Below are 23,393 nucleotides of genomic sequence, written 5' to 3' on the forward strand. Positions count from 1 at the left end.
TATTAATACAACATAAATAATAAGTAACATAGTAAATGACACATGTATTTTTTTCTATTAAATTCAATATGCCAAATAGTCAAATCTTGCATTACCAATGTTTTTTTTTTCCAACAGTGATGAGGCCCATGTTGAACTAACACCTTAATTAACGTTTGTAGTTATTAATTGGTGAAATTCATAACTCAAAAGCAAATTCCAATATTTATAGTAAGTTCAATAAGTTATCAACATTTAAGAACATGCTATAATTGACTTTTTGTTATTTTATGTATGAATTATTTTAGATATTAGACTAGTATTTTAGACAAATATCTATTTACATGTGTTAACGGTCTTCGTTACATTGTTAACCTTACTTATGGTTTACTAATGCTGAAGTTCAAGATTTGTTAATGCAGTAAATCAGTTTAGTTTAGCCTGGAACCTTAATGTAAAGGTTTGTCCTGGTTAAAGTAGTGGTGAATCCAGAGTCTATCCCGCTTGGTGTGAGGCAGGAATACACACTGGATGAGAATCCATTCTATTACAGAGGACTATATCTATCTATCTATCTATCTATCTATCTATCTATCTATCTATCTGCATAAACCTGACATTTCCCACAACCTTACCAAAATAGCCTTCTAGCTATGTCCACAAGACATGGAAATGTATTGAATATAAAAGCAACATGCAGGTAATTAAAACATATTATTTACAGATAATTATGCTGAAAGGATTGCCAACAGTCCACTTCACATTCAATTGTACAAGGATTTTAGTTAATTGCAGATCACTCTCTGTTCAGTCACAGGGAAAAAACATTCCTAATTGATTCATAGGAGTCAGTCAAGGTAATATTTGGCTTGCATCATCTCTTTAAAATCCATTCTCCTTACTGCTTTGTCTGATGGAAATCTGAAGTCTCTTCTTTGCATGAGTTCCTAAGATGCCCAAGAACTTTGGAGTAATAATAAGATTTTTGTAGAGAGGCTGATCCCAGTAGCATACTTCTAATTAAGCACTTGCATAGACTTTTCAGTCTTAATACAACAGGCTGGGGAGTGTTTATCAAAACAAACACAAGCGCCTAGCCGGTTATTACAAAGCTTATCACCGAAATGTTCGTCCGCACCCTCCTGTGGCTTTCACATCCTTAATATTTTGGCCTCTATTATTTCGCAAGATGACTTTTACTTTCGAAAGAGGATGTGAAAAGATAAAGAAACAAAAGTGCAATTTGGAATACATCAAAGCAATTTAACATAATTCTTTTTTGTCAAATGCACAAGCTTAAGCCCACGAATGCGTAATGGCTTTAATGGGAAGCCGAAGTTAAATCTAGTGCTGCAAATGTGCTTGCAAACGGACTGACTTGTAATTGTGTTACCAACTCTGGTGTGTGCCACCACTTTGTCCTAAAGTGCGCTGCATAACCATTCTGATGAGTGAACATTTTCACCAGGGGAAGTGGTGACTCATTGGTGAAAGCTTTGTGCTGCTGATCAGAAGATAGTGAGTTCAAATCCCAGCATCACCAAGATGCCACTGTTGGGTGAGTGTTGGCTAAGCAAGACCTTTAATCTTCAACTGCTCATCTATATCCTGCCTTAATTGTTGCATTGGATAAATGTGTCAGTCAAAGAGGCATATATATATATATATATATATCCATATTTGGACCTAAGAGTAATACTGAATGCTGATTTGGTCTATATTACTATATTTGGTAAGTTTTAATCGTCTTTTTTTAGAACATTTTTTAGATAGTTTGTATGCATTGTGTTTCATATTTGTATACATTTTTAAATAATTTAAAATCATCCAGACTTTTTAGGTGGTTTTTGTATTATTTAAAATTGAGGTTTTACACCTAAATACACCTATATTTAAACAAAAGGCATAGTTTACTGTATAGGAATGAGTAAAAATGAAAAAAAAAAAAAGTTTAAACAAACAAACTTGGGGGTGGGGTGGAGTCAGGGTGGCTAAATATATAAAATAAATAAATAAATAGAAATCTGCCAAAGTACTTCGAATAAATAAATATATCATACATACCACTCAATATTGGTTTCCAAGTTAATAGCAAATTCTTGCTACCAAAATACCACTATTTTTGACATGCACAATATTTTCGCATTATTAATGTAAACACGGGGATACCGATATATATTTTTAAATCTCTTTTACACTCATCTGCACAAAATAAGTGCTTCTTATTTATAGTCGGTCTTGGTTCAGTAAATACCGTACACTCAAAGCACAGCCATGAGTCCAATTTTCACAAGCCGTCTGTGCTCCCTGTGTGCAAATTCTATCCACATAGCATGTCCAGGTCCCCTGAGAGTCAAGCGCAGACTCCTCCTGGCTCCTCCAGACTTTATTTTAAGATGCTTTTCTTCTTCTTTTCTTTCCATAATTCCTGCTGCTATGGTAACAGTGATTTGAGGAACAGTGAGGCCATTGTTTTGACACAGCGAGCAGGGCATGTGTCAGGGGCAAACACTTAAAACACACTGAAATCCTCCATCCATTCAGATAAAAAGAAGCACGATAAGAAGAAATGCGCAGTGATGGGTGTTGGATACGCTCTGCTTTTTTAAATTTATTATTTCATTCAGGCAGTCACGCTGCATGCTTTTCGCAGGATTGCATATTATCATAATATGAAACATTCTTCTCAGACGTTGACTGATTCTTGCGAAAAAGAGGCAGGTGATCGAAGTGGGTCGCTGGAATCCGGGACTACGAGTTTGCATAAGAGCCATCTGCTTCAATTAGAAGTCATTGTGCCAGCGCGGGTGTGTGGGAGGAGATCTCAAAGATAATAAGGGGTAATTTTGTGTTGGTGAGAGTTGTTTGCTGAAAAAGATGGGACTAGGTCAGACCTGTTCTGAATCATTGACCCTAAAGTAGAGTATTTAGAAACCTTTGATGTTCCTGAATCATACACCCAGAGATTATACCTTATTATGGGAGTCTCATTTAGGATACTATTTCATAATGTTAAAATATAGATCTGTAATATCTTTTATATATATATATATATATATATATATATATATATATATATATATATATATATATATATATACACACACACACACACACATATGTAATTAAAGATGTCCTCTTGGAACAATAATAGCCACGTGAATGTCATTAGGACAGTTTTATTAACATAGTTTCAGGATTTTAAAGGACATAAATAAATATATAACACTGTACATTATATTACATATTTTCATGCACTGTATTATAATATGTAATTAAATACAAACGTTAAATAGAAATGTTTATAACTGTAAATGTGCAAACATACTACTGACCCATCAATAAGGTTATAGTTTAGTTTATATAGTTTATAGTTATAGTTATAGCCTGCTTTTCAATGAGCTTGAACCCATTTGTGAGAAATTGTCTGATAAATATGTTAATTAGGAGTGTAACACAATGCTACTATCTGTGTCTGTATCTGTTTAGTGCTTCAAATATATTTATTAGGATTTTAACTGGAAATGGGCATGGTCTAGACACACTGGAAAACAGAAGAAAGCTGGAAAAAGAAGCCATTTTCATTGACAATGAAACATAACAATAAATAGCAATTTGCAGAACAAAATCAAAACTCCTGAACCTTTACATATTCCTCAACCTCAGCTACATCAGTTAAGTTCATCATTGGTTTCAACTTTCTGGCAAGTTTTCTGTCTAGTGTGACTGAATAAGCTAACTAACTGACTTTCAAACAATGTCTTTTCCAAATTGCTGGCAAATAATATACATTATATAAGGCCTAAAGTTTGTGCACACCTGGCCAACACACCCATACATGCTTGTTGAACATCCTATTCCAGATTTAGTCCCTCTTTGCTGTTATAATAACCTCCACTCTTCTAGGAAGGCTTTCCACTAGATTGTGGAACGTGGCTTTGGGGATTTGCTCATTCAGCCACAAGAGCATTAGTGAAGTCAGGTACTGATGTTGGGTGAGGAGGCCTGGGGTGCAGTCAGTGTTCCAGTTCATCCTGAAGGTGTTCAGTGGGGTTGAGGTCAGCACTCCAACTATGGCAAACCATATCTCCATGGAGCTTGCTTTGGGTGCAAGGGCATTGTCATGCTGGAATATGTTTGGGCATCTTAATCCCAATGAAGGAAAATTGTCATGCTACAGCATACAAAGATTGTGCACAGTTGTGTGCTTTCAAATTTGTTGCAACAGTTTGGGGAAGGCCCATGTATGGGTGTGATGGTCAGGTGTATACACAACTTTTGGCCATGTATTGTATTATCAAATCTACTTTGGCTTTTGGCTTTCTTATATTCCAGAAAGATCAGGAAAAAAAATATTGCTTGATGTACTATCAGAAGCTAATACAAAGCTTCTTCTGCTAGTCAAAATAGGATCCTTTAAGCTGAGTAGCATTATAATGCCTGTATGATTTCCAAGAAGATCTTCTTTTAATGAAGATGGAGAACGTTCATTTAAGAATGCCCCAAAACACATGCAATGAACATACAAGTTCTTGAATTTTACTATGAGCAGGTACATACATAACAGCCCAGGTCCTGATTAATTTCAATGCAGTATCAGTGAAAAATCTATTCAGAACCACACAATATATTTGCCATGGTTTGTCTAATACTAGCGATGTACTCATGACAGGGATCCACTGGGACTCAACAGAAATTATGTGCATAGGATATTTTCACTCTAATGAGAGTTGGAGTAGGCAGTCAGAAACAAAGATCAGGGGACAAAAAGACATAGCACATATCCTGGTAGTCTGCTAGTTAATAATTGCCAGTCTCTCCAGGTGAGGGTTTAAAAAAGAAGGGACCACAGTCCTCACTCTTGTTTTTCACCGAACAGAACTTGACTCTAAGCAAAATTAATTGCTGCTAGAAACAAATACCTTTTCCTCTGCATTCTTGCCAATTCAAATGAATTGGCTTTTTCACCAGGCAAATTTAATATGCGTTCGATCTGACCACTCTTGGCTTGTTATAAGCAAGTACCCTCTTGTCGTTGTTCTATGTCTTGAGTTAATAAAAAAAGATTCATTTTTAACTACTTTTTGTTTATATTTGAGGTAACAGAGTTCTTTACAGAAATACTGAGAGTAGCTGCAAACAGATTTACCTGCAGAGATGAGTGGGAGTAGAGTGGTTTGATGAACACCAGGATGAAGTGCCTTCTCTACCTTCTCTTAAATCACCTGATTCAAACATCATTTAACCTTTATGAGAAGTTCTGGAGTGCAGCCTGTAAAGCAGATATCCCTCTCATTCATCTCTCAAAGGAGTGGGCTTTTTAAAAATGATCTTTACCCAATTTTCTCCCAATTTAATCATTTGCCATTTGCAACTCAGTATCTAGCTCTCCCTCATCGTTACCATCCAGGGAGGGTGAGAGTTGGCATGTGTAACTTTTGTAAAACTGTTGTAACTTTTATAAAACAATAACTTTTCAAATTGTTGCTCAAGCTGTATCACAGAATAGCTAAAAACACTCAGAAGAAAGTGCTAACTACTATCTTCCACATGCATGAGTACACAGATGCCCATGATTGGTTTCTGGCTCTGATTAACAGGGAAGAGTGAGTATGCTATCGCACTCAGAGAGGCTAATGGCTAATTTTTCTCCCAACCAAGGATGACCGTAGCATCATTGGGATTCAAACTCACAACAATAGGGCAAATGATTTAACAATCATGTGGAAAAAAAATCATACATGAAAATAAATTAATTATAAAAACTTTCTCATGAGAGAAAAACACATCTATAAGTAATGAATGTGTGAGAACCATGTGAGAATCATGAGAAATCAGGTGAAAATAAATTCAAATGTGGGAAATAATAATGTGAAGAATAAATGATGTGAGAGAATTACAGGTGAAAATAAAGAATTGTGAAAAAAAATCACATTTGAAAACAACTAAATCATGAAAAAATTGACAATTATACAAAAATAAATGAATCATGTGAGAAAATCACAAATGAAAAGAAAGGCATCATGTGAATAAGTACATGTGAAATACCTGAATCAGTTGACAAAACTGAAAACAAATAGGCAAGAAAATCACATAGCAAAAAAATGAATTGTGAAAGAAATCGCAAAAAAATGTGAAAAGATGACACAAGTGAAAGTAAAAACAGTTTAAACACATGCATGAAGGGTCTAAAAAAATGTATGTGTGACTTTCATGATTCATGATTATTCACACTTGAACATCTTGTGACTTTTCTGTAAGGGTAGCTAAGCGTTATGGATCTGTCTAAATCTAGCCTAGCGTGTGTACCGGATTTTAGTTAAGAATTATACTTAAGCTTGTATTATAAATCAACTTTGGGCCTCATGCTTAGTGTGCTAGTTAACAGTAACAGTGTAATTGTTAAAGCCTGATTATTTATAATCGTTGCCCTTTATGTTACTGCTTGTTTCATTTTGAGTGGATACACAAATCAGCAATTGCGTAACTGTCAGACTCAGGTGGGAAGAGATAGGAGACCAGATGGAGGAAATTGTCAGTGAAATGTGTAGTCCCTCCTCCTAAAAATGTAAATTCTTTATATTTGGCTTGACAGAAGTGCATCAGGATGGCAGCTACAGCCTCATTTTTGCAGCCATTACTGGAGAGAGAGGTGAGGGGGAGGCTGAAAGCACATATCAGATTTGTAGGACGTAGGAGAGCTGGCAATGTTTAGCATGTAGCTGGCTACAACAGTGTGGGTGTTTATGTGTGTGCGTAGAGAGACAAGTCCGACTTATGCTTTAAACTGTATCTACACCACTCGGTCTTTGGCCTTGAAGAGAGGAGTGCAGCATTATCAGTCAGTCTTTGGCACTGAGAAGTATCTTTATAACAGAATTACTCATTACCCAAATGAAACGAATAAGTAATCATTATTGAATTAAAAAGGTTATGCTGGGGGAGATGGCTTGCTAACAATTAATCACAGCACAAGTAATGCTTCTGTGTGTATGTGTGTGTAATAATAAATAATGTGTATGGAAGCATGGAATTACTAACTCACCAATCTTCAGTTTTTCTTACATTGGGGACCCATTTATCTTAACGTAAATTTGTGTAAATGTTTCATGTTTTCAAATCAAACATTTAAATCTCACCAGATTTACAATATCGATTGATTGATTGATTGATTTTTCATACTAATGTATGCATGTTGATAAATGCCAATCACCTGTAAAGTACCAAGCATGTTCACCGTACAAAAAAAAAATTCCATTTAGTGACGCCCATACAGCTCCATAAAAGGAAGATGAAGGAGAAAGAAGGAGATGATGACAAAATGACGACTAAATGGTAACATTTTCCAGCCATGCAGCTTGTACAGCTTATGTCTCTTGTGTAAATGCTCCTGCAAATGATTTACAAATAAATTGGCTCATATCCTGTTTAATAAATGAGACACCACTGCTGTTTCCCCAAGAGTTCACGTTTTCCCCACCAACCACTACTGAATGTATACAGATCAAGTGCATTTATTATAATTCTAATTTACAATTTCAGTGGAGATGACCTCAAGTTTTAAGCCCCAGATAACTGCCATTACTCTGGTGGATTGATGTTGTTGCATGGTTGATGCTGCTTGAGAGATCTACACCAGTAGGTATCTTTGTCAAAAGTAGATGAGCTCCTGCGTTAGGGACTAGAAGTTTTTTTTTTTTAATTCAATCTCAAGAATGTCAAAGAGCCAACACTGAACACCAATCCACCTCTATGTTTGTATAGCTAAGTTTAAAAAAATAATAATATAATATATATATATATATATATATATACATATATATATATATATATATATATATATATATATATATATATATATATATACTGGAAGCCTTTATATTTATGGGAGCTTTGAATTAAAAGTTTTTTTTTGTTTTTTGTTTTGTTACCCCTATGTCATGACTTGTGAAACTAGATATACTGTATTCACTTCTTTATATTTGCAACAATATATATATATATATATATATATATATATATATATATATATATATATATATATATATATATATATATAATTGAAAGAAGTGTCAGATACCGAGAACACAATAACCTCAAATTATGAATTGATGCTGTTTAAAGTGTACACTGCACCTGGAACAAATTTGTCCTTCCACTCCCTGGGCTTTTAGCTCACCGCTGGACATGCACACTGCACATTAGGCTTGCAGATTGAGAGATATATCTGTCCATGAGGCTTGCAAATGAACCTTTTAATAATGAAAGAGTGTATTTGAAATACATTATCATTTTGGGCCGTATTCAGAGTCGGCGACTGAAGTTCAGAAGGTAAGCTGATTGTCTGTCTGGCACACTCAGATTAATCAAATTACCTAGACTGGTAAAAGATTTTTTGATTTTTATTCATTTATTTATTTATTTTTAACTGCAAAACAACATAACATAAAAGCAAGAGGCAATTTAAAAATAAAGAACTAATAGATATGATGAACAGGGGCAGACTCAGAACAAATGCATTCTTACATGTTTTTAAGTATTCCCCTACTAGAATAAATGTCAGGAAATTAATAAATAACATGTTTCTTATTACAATACTTCAATATATATATATATATATATATATATATATATATATATATATATATATATATATGTAAATGATCATATGTGATAATATTTATCACCGCAGAGTAAAAAAAATGCATTTAACCTTATTAATATTAATATTGTAAGTCAATTAAAAGCCAGTATGTACAAATTTAAAAGAATTCACTTTTGAAAGCCAATCAAAATTAAGCACTTTTCTACTGAAAATGGACACTCCAGGCACCAAATGCTTGGTCAACAGCAGCAGCAATGTCTGAGACAATGGAGACATATGAGCATTATCGGATATCTTCAGTTTTAAATGCTTCAAAGGAAAGAGAGGGATAAAGATCTGCAAATTATGCTAGCCAAAACCAGTCGATATATCAGCATTTCACAACTCAACATCCAGCCTGCGGAAACATGTACAGGTAAGCCATTATCTAGCTGAGTGAAGCAGACTAGTTCGACTATCTTTTCATGTTTAACAGTCTGTATTGAACTTATGCATGTCACATTGATGTTCTGTAGTGATTGCATGTTGTGTTAAATATTTCTAAGTGCTGCTACAGCCTATAGGTAACACTCAAGGTAATGTGTAAGGAGCATCTTTGCTTGCATGTATGAATTAACATGAGCTAGTTAGCTAGCTAGGAAGTGTCTGTGAAATGTGCCATTATCAAAGTTCATTTATTTTTAAACATTTTGCTGCATCTGCCTGAAACACTTTTTCTTTTCTTTTCTTTTCTTGCACTTTCTCCACACTGTGTCCACTAACATGGGATCATCAAAATAAAGTAATCAAAAGTAAGGACTCTTAAAAAAGTAAGGAGTGGTAGTGCCCTCATGGTGGTCTATGCACTGTTGGACTAGACTTTAGTATTTTTTTCTGCCAAATGGATAAAAGCAAGAGATGTCTGAGTGAAATTGTTCTGCTTTTGCTACATTTCTCCAACAGTGTCCCTCACTCCTTTTCAAAAAAGACAGAGAAAAGGATTGATGGATGGATGAAACAGGGATATCAGCCTTGTCATCTACTGATAGGCTTTAAATACTCCTGGAGAGAGGCTTGCTCTGAGCCTCACCTTTGTCCATGCTGAATCTAGCTTTCCAACATTTATTTCTGCTGACATCCATCATCTGATCCCTGCCTCGCCTGCCCTCGTCGCATGAGTAATGAAACTTTGCTTAAAGGAACTTAATGGAGCTCTAATCTCCTTTTCCCCTTCAGAGAAAAAAAAAAAAAAGCAGGAGAGCTGTTTCTCACTTCCAAGATATCCAATTAATTGCCTTACACCTTGCAGAAAGTAGTTGTCACCAATGACGCATTGGCGACTAGACCAACCTCACGGCTGGAGTCTCCTTAATCGTTGGCATGAAGCACCAAATGACTTGAAAATATAGGATACAATTTCCTTAGTAGACATTTAGGTGCCTGTGATGATGTCATGTTAGTTAATTATAGATCAAGTTCACACTGTATTTTCCTCAAAAAAAGACAGTGCCCAACAAATTAACTACATTTATGGACCAACACCTTCAAAGCATGATACACGTCAAATAAAACATGATCATTTCTGGACAGTAAAGAAATATTGGAAAAGGTATGTAAAAGGTATGAATATGATTTAAGATTTCTATCTCTCAAGGCAGCTGCAAGGGAGAAAATTTCTTATTTGCTGGGAAGCCATTATCTCAGCTTCAGTTTGCTTCAACAAGGGTTAACAGGTACTATCCCTTAAGCTGATAAGTCTCCTCCTTGAGGGAGCACGTTCATAGGGATCCATCCATCTCTATTACAATGTGCTGGTGCGTCAAAGTGTTTAGCCCAGGAGAGCTCCATTAAGAGCATGAGCTAAGGAAATTGAATCAATTTACTAATATGCCTACTAGGATGCGACGATGATGCATTATTTACTATGCCACTATGCTAAGCTTAGATGCACTATATTCACTTTAAATGTCAAGTTATATTCATCACTTATGAATGGATGGACCATTGAGCTCTGGTTTAATTTCAGAACTCAATATCATAACAAATTGATGGTTAGATACGCACATACGAGCACTACAAATCTACATATCACACATGCAAACACTAGAAATCTAGAAATTCTAATCATTAACATTGGCAAGAAAAACTTCCTGAAGAAAAAAAAAAAAAAACTCAAGAGGAACCAGACTCAAAAGGTAATCCCTACTCTTCTGGGAAACACCAGATAAGGTGATTTTGAAAATTACATAAACATTCATACAGGGAAAAGATTTAAAATATGCATATGAAAAGCATATAAAATGCTTTGAATACACTCATACAATTTTTAAGTGTTATGACTCTAGATTATTTCTTAGTTAGAGTTGATTATTTTCCTGTTACAACATGGCCTGGCATGTTTTATTCCTCTTATACCACATCAATTTATAAACCCTAGCATATTAAAATAAATAATGACATATCATACTTTTTATTCACTGATAGTTACTAATATTTTAATGTTGGAAAACTTTGGTGAAACTAGTTAGTTCCTGTTATCATTTACACTGTAACAATGATAAACAATCCTTGGCTCACCAGCTTCTATTTTCTTTCTCTCTCTCTCTCTCTTGAAGTTAATAAGGCAAAGAAAATGCAGCTTGTCATGTTACGGAGAAACCAAAAAAGGGCCAAGTGCCCTATCCTGGAGACTGTGTCGGAAAACTTAAAGATTAGTGGCTTTCAGTCTAACCCTTACTGTTACAAAGCGTTGACCCTGGAGACTCCTTTCATAAACTCTAAATAAACGTCTCCTCACAGAAAACTTCACCATATCAACAACTGCACACATTTTGTAAAAATCTGTTTCTGTGAAATGTTCGCCATTCGAGTACCTGTGTGGCATGTTAATATAAGCCAGAGCTACTGCCATTACTGCTGTTCTAGAAAATTAATCAAAACCTTCTGACCAGTTAGAATCAAATATCTAACAGCACTGTAGTACAAGGTTATATTAATAAACATTACTTAATACAGTAGTAAGCATCATTAAAAAGTTCTATAATTATAGTTAAGTACTAAGTATTATAGTAAATATATATTATAGTAAAAAGTTATTATAGTAAAAATCTATTATCTAATGATAGTAATAGTAATTAGCATTTTTATTAAGCATTTTTGTTATAATAAGGGTGCATTAAATACGGAATAACACAGAACAGACTGTGCAGTTATATGAAAATAACAGAATAAATAATGCACAGCATGATCTGGAGTGTGCTATTCTGCTTATATCACAACTTTGCCAGTGGTTACAATGCTTCATTTATTAATGGTTTATAGTTAGATTTAATGTTGTGGAATGTCCAAGAGAGAAGTTCCTGTTCTCACTTAAGTAATAAGTAATAGCTGTGATAAATAGTCATTCCCTCACCAACCTCACTCTTTTCTCTCTCTCTCTCTCTCTCTCTCTCTCTCTTTCTTTCTCTATCTCTCTCAAAAAATGCAGCTTGTCATTTTAACGAGAAACCAGAAAGCATAAACGCCTTTGTCCTGAAGACTTTCCTGTGCTGATAACCTGCGCAAAGCACCGTGACTGTTACAAAGTGCTTACAACTGAGACTCCTTCCAATAAATGTCTCCTAACAAAAACACATCAGTGATTATACGTTTTACTTTGTTAAACACCAACATGTTTTTTTGCTTATTATTCTATATATTATATATTATTCTATATATTATTTAATATGCTTATTATTAGTCTTTTTTAATTATTACATATAAGTCGCTGTGTATGAGCTGTTACTATAGAAACAATTACGTATTAGAACAAGTGTATTATTATAAACCTATTGTTTACGTTCCAGCCAGAACTACATTCCGCACCATGCTGATACACAAAAATAATGCACACCTTCTGACCAATCAGATTTGAGCATTCAACTGCACTGTGGGATAATAACCATTAATCAATACAATGTCTAACCTTATTAAACAGTCAAAAAGTCAGTTAATCATTAATAAGGATAATCATTTTATTTTTCATATTGATTAAATAATTTAAGTAATAATTAATGTGACATAAACATTGGAGTAAAAGGAAGTACGCACTGCTTAGCGTGTTGCTGAGGTTTACAGTACTTATATGCAAATTGTATTTACGTTGTCCAAAGTGTTTGTTGTAATTAATTCTACTTAGCAATTTGATTAAACAGGGAAATGAGCAAATATTAGAATTCATCAAACTAAGTAACTATTATCTAGTCACTTTTTGACATTTATTGTTTATACATCTATATGGCAAACAGCTGAGTAAAGCAATGACTGTCCACTTAGTTGTCCATCAGACAACTTTTTTTTAAGATAACACTTTATTAAATTCCAAAGAGACAATAGAGATTATAAAACAAAAGACAATATAGCAGCAGAAGAATATGAAAATGATCTAAAATAAACAACTATAAAAATTATGTAAACATTATTAATAATGATTCCTTTCAGTGACACTTTATCATTTATATGGAGTATTTTATTACTATCATTATAGAAACATAATGCACTTCAGAAAGTTAAGTGCTACTTAAACTTAATTAGCCTTTACTCACAATGACAGTGCCTAGTATGTATAAGTTAACCTTATATAAAACTTAATTATCACTTGTTGTGTCTGTTGAGGGTCTTAAGATAAGGCTGTATTCATTCGTAAATACATCCATTTTCAGAGTCAGTTTATGCAGCTTCTAGTATTTTTCTAGGTGTCTCTTTTATTGTGTGATGTCTGACTCAACCACCACCTTTAAAGATATGTGCTTGCCTTTAATCCCAATAACATCATGGGATAGATAATTAAGACTGCATTTTTTAATAGTGTAGCATAAAAGCAAAAGACAATTAAAAAGATTGCAGTTTACTCTAATATGATAATATACAATATATTAATACGATGATACGATGATATATGCTGATCAGCCATAACATTAAAACCTGTCTAATATTGTGTAGGTCCACCTTGTGCCACTAAAACAGCTCTGACCCATCGAGGCATGGACTCCACAAGACCTCTGAAGGTGTGCTGTGGTATCTGGCACCAAGACGTTACCAGCAGATCCTTTAAGATCCTATAAGTTGTGAGATGGAGCCTCCACGGATCAGACTTGTTTATCCAGCACATCTCACAGATGCGCAATCAGATTGAGATCTGGGGAATTTGGAGGCCAAGTCAACACCTTGAACTCTTTCTCATGTTTCTCAAACCATTCCTGAACAATTTTGTGCTCTGCAGTGTAGCAGGGTGCATTATCCTGCTGAAAGAGACCACTGCCATTAGGGAATACCGCTGCCATGAAGGGGTGTACATGGTCTGCAGCAACGTTTAGGTAGGAGATACGTGTCGAAATAACATCCACATGAATGCCAGCACCCAGGGTTTCTCAGCAGAACATTTCCCAGAGTGTCACACTGCCTCTGCCGGCTTGCCTTCTTCCCATAGCGCATCCTGGTGCCATCTCTTCCCGAGGTACGTGACACACATTCACATGATTACATGATAAAACATGATTCATCAGATCAGGCCACCTACTTCCATTGCTCTGTGGTCCAGTGCTGATGCTCAGGGGTCAGCATGGACACTCTGACCGGTCTGCGGCTACGCAGCCCCATACGCAGCAAGCTGTGATGCACTGTGTGTTGTGACACCTTTCTGTCACAGCTAGCATTAACTGAGTAATAGTTATGATTATTACATTAGATAGATATATGTCTTAATTAATAAAAAAATATATTTTTTTGCCAGATTCTAGGAAATAGCAGTGATTGATAAATAAATAAATAAATAAATAAATAAATAAATAAAAGTGACTGAGACACTCCTGTGTTTTCACACACTCACGTGTAACTGAGCGTGTGCCATTTTTGTTTGGATTTTTCACTACACATGCTTAACTCTGAATAAATAAAGCCCATAGAGAATAGCAGTCTTGAAATAATCACTGCAGCAGCTCTTGTCATTTTGAAAATCATATTTTGAGTCATTTTGAAAATAACATTAACATTACAAAACATAATGAATGGAATATAAGTAAATTCAAAATATTTTTTCTGTCTATTTTTCTGTCCTGCTAACGCTTGTTTTTCTGTTCATGAAACTATGCCACATGAGGGATCCTTTTTGTAAACTTTTTAGAAGTCAAATAATTTTGACCTGAACAAAACATATGAGTTAAACTTTCTTAATCGAACTCTATATTCTATAAGCATGCAAATGAAAATGCAGAAGCCCTAAGGCAAAATCGAGGATATTAGATTTTAAGGATAAAGTTAAGGATATATTTTAATCCTAGTTAATGGCTTGAATACACACTGGGGTTTGGAGAATTATGTCCTTATTAATAGTGTTGTGCTGTACAAAGCTTAACTAATAAATAAAAATTAGCATCAGAACTGAAGAACTGTTATTAATATGTATCCTCTAAAATCCATTTGCATCCACTTAAAGGTTAATGACATACTTGTTAGATTTAGGTGATTTAGATATTCTGGCCTCATCAATCAGATGTTCATTGTGTTTGAGGCAAGAAAAAAAAAATCAGACTAATTAAGAAATGCACACCAGTTATTGTCAGTGTTCTGGAGCTATTGTGCGTGTGTGTGTATAGTATATGCAAATACTTCATATTGGGATGAATCACATTCTCATTACAATAGTTTATTTACCCTAAAAAGAAACAGATGCTTCTGACACGCCTAACAGCACACTGATCTTCTGGGATGGTGCAAACTTTTCAAACTGAATCTTTCCTCTGAGTAGCACATGGAGGGCACTATAAATAGGCAAAAAAGTGTGAGGGCACAGCCTGGAGAGAGATTAGTTGTGTTTACAGATGAAAAAAAATGTTCCAATGTGCATTGGAAGCTGCACACCAGTGGATCTCACGCAGCGAGCTGTAGCGAGAGCATCTATTCGGCATCATTGTCTGTACTGAAATAATGGAAATTTGATTAGTGCTTCCATTAAAATAAAGTTACAATTCTGAAAGAACAAAAGAAGAAAACGCACAACAACAATGCAAGTCATTACAAACGTTTTCCATCTCAAGGGTCAAGGTATGATCATACATTCTCCTTCAGACACTTGCTTGTGTTTATGCATATGCAAATAAAGAAAGATCAATTTGGGCCTTGGCATTTGGCCAATCAATTAAACAAACAATCAGACAAAATGTTGCTTTTGATATTACATCATTTCCTAACCATAGAGGTCTGTATGCTAGGCTACATATAAAGTCTATGTGTGGCAGCCTGGTAAAGCCATTCACATGGTCAAATTTTGACATTTTCTACTGTATTTAGTTCTGAAATATGTTTTTTCTTTTGCATGTATCTCAAGAACAAGTACAGTATTAGCATTTAAAATATGGTCACCACAACACATGCAAAGATTTCATTCCTATGTCACTAAAAGACATCCTGCTTCCATTACATTTATAACCTTTCTACTTACAGAAAAGCTACATAAGTGCTATTAGAATTATAAATTTACTATGGGAAATGAGTTCACTTTGATTATCAGCTTTATCTAGTCGTTATCAGTCTCTGTCTCATCATCTGAGGTAAAAGTCACTCGCAGCATTTCAATGCAATTGTGATTGACGTTTTTTCACTTAACTGATCATTGTTCATGCTAACATTGGTGGAGAAATAATTGCTGATTCATCCAGTCAGTGCCTTTTTTATTAGGTCATTTAAAGAATTTAAAACTTTGTCCACTGTCATCTAAGTGTGTAAGCACTCTTATCTGTTTTGATGATGTGATGGCGGAGGAGCATCACAGAAATTTTGACAGTAGCTACTGTATCTAACAACTTGATCAAATCGTGATATTCATTGCATGAGAAAATGTCACTTACCTAGCGAGGTTTTGGACTTCTTTAGGTAGAATGACTTTTTTTTTTTTTTTTTCCTCTGTAGTGTTTGTTAAACTATCTTCATAACCAACATGATCTTTCTGGCCAGACATCCAAATGAAGGTTAAAAAGTAACCTAAATAAAACAATGATTTCCACATTAAAATATTAAAATTAAAATTTTAATTGCATTAAAATATGTTTATGGTTTCATAACACTGATGTATCATCATTTACGGATGTTTTATAGAAATCAGCCACCATGACATCCAATGAGTTTTCCCAGAATGCCTTGCATATTTATTCATAATATACATTCTCCAGCTTCACTGCAAATTGTTATACAGTGAAGTGGGTAAAACATTAATGCACTAAAAAAATTACAGTGCTACTCAGTTCTTTAAAATAATTCTACATTTATCTAACAAAAAAGGACAAATATAATAGCCAAAATCATCACTGAACACACAAATACACACACACACACACACACACACACCAGCAGAAAGAGAGAGAATGATGCATTTACTTTCCCGGATTATTCAGTCTGAATAGGTGATCTATATCAGAGATTGACATGAGGTATTAATCTGGAGGCAAAGCACTGCCAAGGCAAGGGCATATCTCTTCTCATTGATATGTTTGCTGCAGTCCAGTAATCAATCGCAGGGAGCGCACAGCCTGCAGATTGGCCCCTGCTGATGAAATGCTGATGTGATCTTTACAAAATGACATGGGGGAAATTCCATATTGCACAATACTCATTGTCCTATCTCATCCTTTTGAACAGATCTGTATGCTAGTTTAGTAATATTAAAAAAAATATATTGGTTTGTATTGGTTATTTTTAAATCAATATGTTCTTAAATATCTGATTTCTAGTCCTGGTCTACAAGAGGTTTTTTTATGATTTGGATGCCATTATACGATTATGTCATAAATATGCACGGGCAAATTACAAAGTAATCTGTTATGACAAGGCCATCTGATGGATACAAGCTTAAATTTTGGAATGAGTTCAAATAATAAGGATTGAGAATATGAAGATTGCACAGAACAGAGACCTTAAGCTAATGATGATTATGTTTGTAAAGCCAGGTCCTTTAACATTATGATTGGACAGGACAGAGCAACTGGGACTCCTAACTGCTAATCATTTTAATTAAGTTGAATGGAAATGGAAAATTTATTTAAATGAAGCAAACAAAACAGGTTGAGGCACCTGGAACAACTGTCAGGTCATTGTAGATCGAGCAAAAAGCAAGGTTCTTATCTGTTAGTTTTGCTTCATTATTAAGTCTGGCTTTTGCCATAATCTTTCTGTAATTACTTGTTAATGGCTTTCAATTAAGGAATTAAAGCGGTTGTTACAATAGGCAGTTTGGCTGGGTACTATTCAATGTTCTTTTATTTACTTGCTTGTTTTTAATTGCCACTTTTTTTAAGTAATGTTTATTAAGCAGGCTTTAAAGGGAAAATCCACCCTGAAAGACTTGCATATTAATCTTTATCTTAATCTTTAAACATGAGATCTTCAGTGGTGAAAAGATTTATTTAGTAATGACTTTTTAGTTTAAACTTCTTTCTTCTACATGTTGGTCTATTTTCACCTTTGTTAATGGTTTCCTACATTACCTACGCTGCCATTTGTCTACCCACACATCGTGGTGCCAGGGCGATTTAGCCCTTGCTTTCATCTCTACTCGAACAGAGCAGTGCAGCAGTACTTTAGTCCTTTAGTCTGTCAGATCAGGTTCCAAAGCTTCAACTTTCATGCTACTGCAGTTGTCAGTTACCGACATTGTGTTTGTCATTTCATAGATGGCTCTTTGCCATAACTCAGAGCAACTGCATTATATAGCAGCATTTTTCCACTACTTCTATGTTGGATTACTCATTAATATGAAATAGAGTTTTGCAGAAAAATGGTGAGTGAGAAAAGAGGCTTTTACTCTTTTGTTTTTAGGAGTGAAAACTGACTGTTATACCTTATGTTCGTGTCCTATAAGCCATTGTGACTGCACTAGCAATGTCCTCCTGTGACACAAGATCAGCAGGCAACCACTATCTATTCATGGAAATAATGAAATTACAACACTAACCAACAAATTAGCACAAATATCACAAGGTACACCACAAATATTTCAAATGTTTTAGGGTGGGGTTTTCCTTTAATGATTTCTCTCAATCTCAGTTTCTCATTCAGGACAAATTTTCTAACACTTGGGTCCCTGGTGCACTAGTGGTTAGGCCACAGCGCTCGCACTGCTGGCCAGGGAACCAACCCCAGCCACTGGGGTTTCATGCAACAGTGAGCTCTCTGTGCCAGTCCCAAGCCCGGATGAAATTGGGGAGGGTTGAATCAGGACGGGCATCCAGTGTAAAAACTGTGCCAAATCAAATACCAATGATCAGACCAATGATCCACTGTGGCGACCCCTAACAGGAGCAGCTGAAAGAGGAACAACAACAACAACAAATTTTCTAACACTTAAGGTTCCTTTCATTAATAAAATCCATATATTATTTGACATTACCAAACCATGACACATGAACTAGCATTGATAAGTAGTGTTAACAACATAATTAACAGTTTTCTTGAATGCCAACTCAAAATGACTAAAATAATTCCACACCATCCATTTATTTACAAGTTACATCCACACCAACAAAATTTTGGACAAAAAAATTATTTCTTTGGATATCAGAGCTTGAAAAGAAACTTGGTTCAGAACAAAGGGTCAGCCAAGGCACAGGAGCCCTGGAGCAGTTGAGAGTTGAAGACCTGACTCAAGTACCCAATACTGGCAGCTTAGCGGTGCTGGGATTTAAACTCTCAAGCTTCAAGCTTAACCACTGAACCACCACTGCTCCCCTCATAAATCGAATTAGCATAAATTAAATTACATGTTACTATATTATGGTAATCAACTGAACTCTGGGCTCTAGGTGTAAGTCTTCGAAGACTATCCATCCTCACTTTACCAATTATATGAATTAACTACCAAGAAGATATTCATAGGGTCCTTAGTTGATATTCGTTAGAGACTTATTTCCAGTCATGAATGGAATAGGCACTAGGTAATTCTAGGATTCTCTAGAAATATCAATTAAAAGGCTTGTTAGTTCAAAAGTTATGTAAGTATTTATATAGGAAGTTTCTCACATTCAGCTGGGTTATGCAACTGCTAAAGTTGATTTTCTGGGTGTCCCATTCAGATTATGTAAATAATCTGCATGTAGTTCATGCCTCCAGGGTTGCTAGATTTTTCTTGATTAGAAGCATCCAAAACTGGGTTTTTCAATAATGTCTAGACTTTAGGTCTATATAAAAAAAAATCAGGACTAGAAAATGCAGAATGAAGAAGGAATAGCATTATTTTCTGTCAAATGTAATATATAACATTAAGCCAGCAAAAGACAATTTAAAAAGGAAAAATAACAATATGATGAAGTATGAATGAAAAAAAGGCAAACATTGAAATAAACTAATAGGAGTTCATTAATATATTTGCCAATATGTTGCTGCATGAATAGTCCTAGTGTGTAAAGGCAAACTCCAGCCAGTATGCATGGTTTTCGTGTAACTTCTGAAAAGCACTTAACACCATAGTTACGTCTGAGGTCTGAATACTGATGTGCACAAATTTGGTATTAAACCTTCATTGCACATGCTTACGTCAACTCTAAATATGGCCCTATATAAATCAACCACCACGAACGTATTCATTTGTTCATGAATATTGCTCATTGTGGACTTATTTTCAGTCATGGATGGAATAGACATTAGATCATTCATTAGGAGTTCTCTAGAATTATCTAGAAATATCAGTTAATAAAAATGTAAATGACTTTATGTTATAGTTCATGCTTTGTTATTATTGTTAAGTAATACAGTAAATAATGTTAGTTATGCAAATCTTACTGTAAAACTCTTCCAGAAAAATTAATGAGCCACAGTGCTTAATGATTGTGTGTGTGTGTGTGTGTGTGTGTGCATCTGAGAGAGAGAGAGAGGATTGAGAGGAGACCGTGAGCAACACTGACTGCAAAAGCATGTGCGTACTGAAATATTCATGTTGAAATTCTCACCTGGGGAAAACCCGAAGCGAATTCTCCCTCCTTGTTTTATGTGACCCAAAGGAATAGGCATATAGTGCATCATTGTTTGCATTTTGCTCATTTAATTGCTTATATTTCAAAACAGCAGCATAGGTAGAGGATAATGGAACACTGAAATGGGGGTTTGTGTCAGACAACAAATGAAGATGAGATAGCATCTGTCCTTCCTGGACTTGGACAATGCACTTTTCACCCACCAATTATTGGCAATCAATGTTCATTTTACAGCTGTTCCAACTGTTGAAGTCAAACGGTGGAAACCTTATATAAGGGAACATTATAGACATTGAGGTTCCTTCTACAATTGGACAAATATCTTGCACTCTCTGTCCTGCCTTCCCCATGTCTTTTGTTTATGCTTGCAGCATTTCTGCATGTTCCAGAGCTTGAGTGTTACCACAGCTACACATTAACACTGACATTTTTCACACAGCCGGACTTCATCAGTTTACTCGTCTCTCCTGGAGCTGAAATCATCTCTCTCTCTCTCTCTTTATTCAAAAGTGTCCTGGTTCTTTGACAGACACTTTGTGTGGCTTATTCAGAGTACCTTGTTCTTCCATTCATTTGCTGCTATAGGTTATTTACCACAACATTTGTATTTAAACCCAGCAACGATCCTAAGGACCTTGGTGATGTATAAGGAGACTGCTGAATGGCATAATCAACTTTCTCGGTTGCTATATTTGGTAATTCAAGGCATAACGCGGTGTCTGTTTTCATTCCAGGGGTAAGTAGACTAGAAGATAGCGGGCAAGGTCTAGGTTTAAGCAGACATCGAGATGTGGTATTCTGCATCCTTAAGCACATGGTGCAAAGTTCTAGAAGAGATTTTTTTTAAACTTGCTTTCAATAATAAGCTAAGGTGAAAGCAAATAGCTTCGATAAAGTTTTCAGAAAACTACACTGCTACACAACAGTTTGGTCACCTAACATATCGATCATGCTTAAATAATATCACTTATATCAATATCACTTCTGAATAAAAGAACTCTCATGTTGACTGGTTTTTAATAATTCCCACCCGAGATCTGACCTATCCACTAAACCTAGCAGATTTTTAAAGATTAAAAAAATAATTAATTACAAAATAATAATAATAATAAATATATAAGGTTTCATGCTTTGCCATCCACCTCAGATTATTTCCTGTTAAAAATATCTTAAAGTGAATTATTTTGGACTCTTGTTGAATTAAGTGCAACAGCACCACTAATGCTTCCGAGAAAAATCCACAGAAGATGGTATGAAGATGTGAGATTCAGGCTGACTTCTTTCTAGCCCAGACCAAACATTCCTGCAGTCTATCAGTGACAGTCATGTCATGTGATTACACGGAGTGAAACACCTCATAAATTTGACTTTTATGTGGGCCGACACATCCGTAGCATCATCTACAATGACTGAGAAGGCGCATGTGAAATGCAGTCCTAGGTGTAATGAATGTGAATGAGGTGAGTTATTTACTCTACTATCTGTTGTTTTATTACCTGCATTTTTTCCCCAATGATCCTTTTGGAGGAGAAACTAAATTAGAAAAAGCTGGACAGTGTCCAGTCAAAGTACAAATTACAAAAAAAGGACAAATGATAGAACTGTAAGTTTTTTGGCTTGAATAACTTCTTATTTTAAAATCTCACTACTGACCTCTCATTTATTCCTCCATCTCAACTAACAGCTTTATCGTGGACAGTGGATCTGGAACTTATCCCAGGAACACTGGGAGTAAAATGGGATTTTTTTTTTTCTGGCTATAATCAGCTCAACCTGACTCACTCCAAGCACACAGACTGTAATTAAAGTCAGCAGGTGGGAAATGCACTTCAAAATTTGAAGGATTTCTTCACAAAAAAAAAAAAAATTCAAAAAAAAAAAAAAAAAAAAAAAAAAACTCCTTCACTGCTGAGACAGACGACAAAAATGAAGTTTAGGAGATGTGGATGTGGAAGTTGGCATAAGGTTTAACAGGAAATAAAAGTGCATAATGAACAAGGACTTATCTCTGATATAAACACCATCATCACAGTCCTAGAAACAATTATACTCGGTGGTTATAACAAGGGAGGAAAGTGTGCAAAGATCCAGAAAGTCTGGTGTTTTTCTTTCTTTTTTTTAGGAAGAAGAAACTTGAAGAAGCAGTTGAAGAGCATGAAAGATGACAGATCAACATTATGCAACAGTAATCAAACCTTTGCTTGCTTTTTTTTTTTTCTTTTGTTTCTAATCTTTCTAAGTTGCATGCTGGCTAATTAGACCTTTTTTGTTAATATGCAAAGTATTTGTGCTCAGCTGCATCTCTCCTTGACATGAGTTCAAATTGATATCAGTCATCCAGAAGAAAACAAAAGGCTTGCCTACGTAATTATCATGGTAGAATACACTGACTGTGCACCTGAGGTGAATTTAAAGTGCATAACCACTGACTATTTAGCTTAGTGACTAGGTTTTTTTTTTTTTTTTTTAATTTTTTTTTTTCTCCAAACGCAGATCTGCTTTCTAACTCAACACATAACTGAACTCATTTATTATGAGTGACTACGAATTTTATCGGGAGGACAGGTTGTAGTGGCTGTGTTAACAGGCACAGCAACATCCTGCTTACAAGTGAGCACATGAATGCAGATTGCATGTAAATATGTACTTGCTTACTGCAGTTCTGTTGCTGTACTAGTGCATAAATATGCTCCAGACATCCTTATTAAGCTCACTCGGGTTTGGCGGATACGGCTTGAGTCCTTACAATGTCATCATCAGTTGTTGGAAGGGTAAATTCACCAATCCCCCTTTCAGTCTGAATGGTGTGCATCTGTAGCACATCCCATGAATTA

This window comes from Pangasianodon hypophthalmus, chromosome 7 (assembly GCF_027358585.1).
Source record: "Pangasianodon hypophthalmus isolate fPanHyp1 chromosome 7, fPanHyp1.pri, whole genome shotgun sequence".
In the NCBI taxonomy this organism is placed as follows: Eukaryota; Metazoa; Chordata; class Actinopteri; order Siluriformes; family Pangasiidae; genus Pangasianodon; species Pangasianodon hypophthalmus.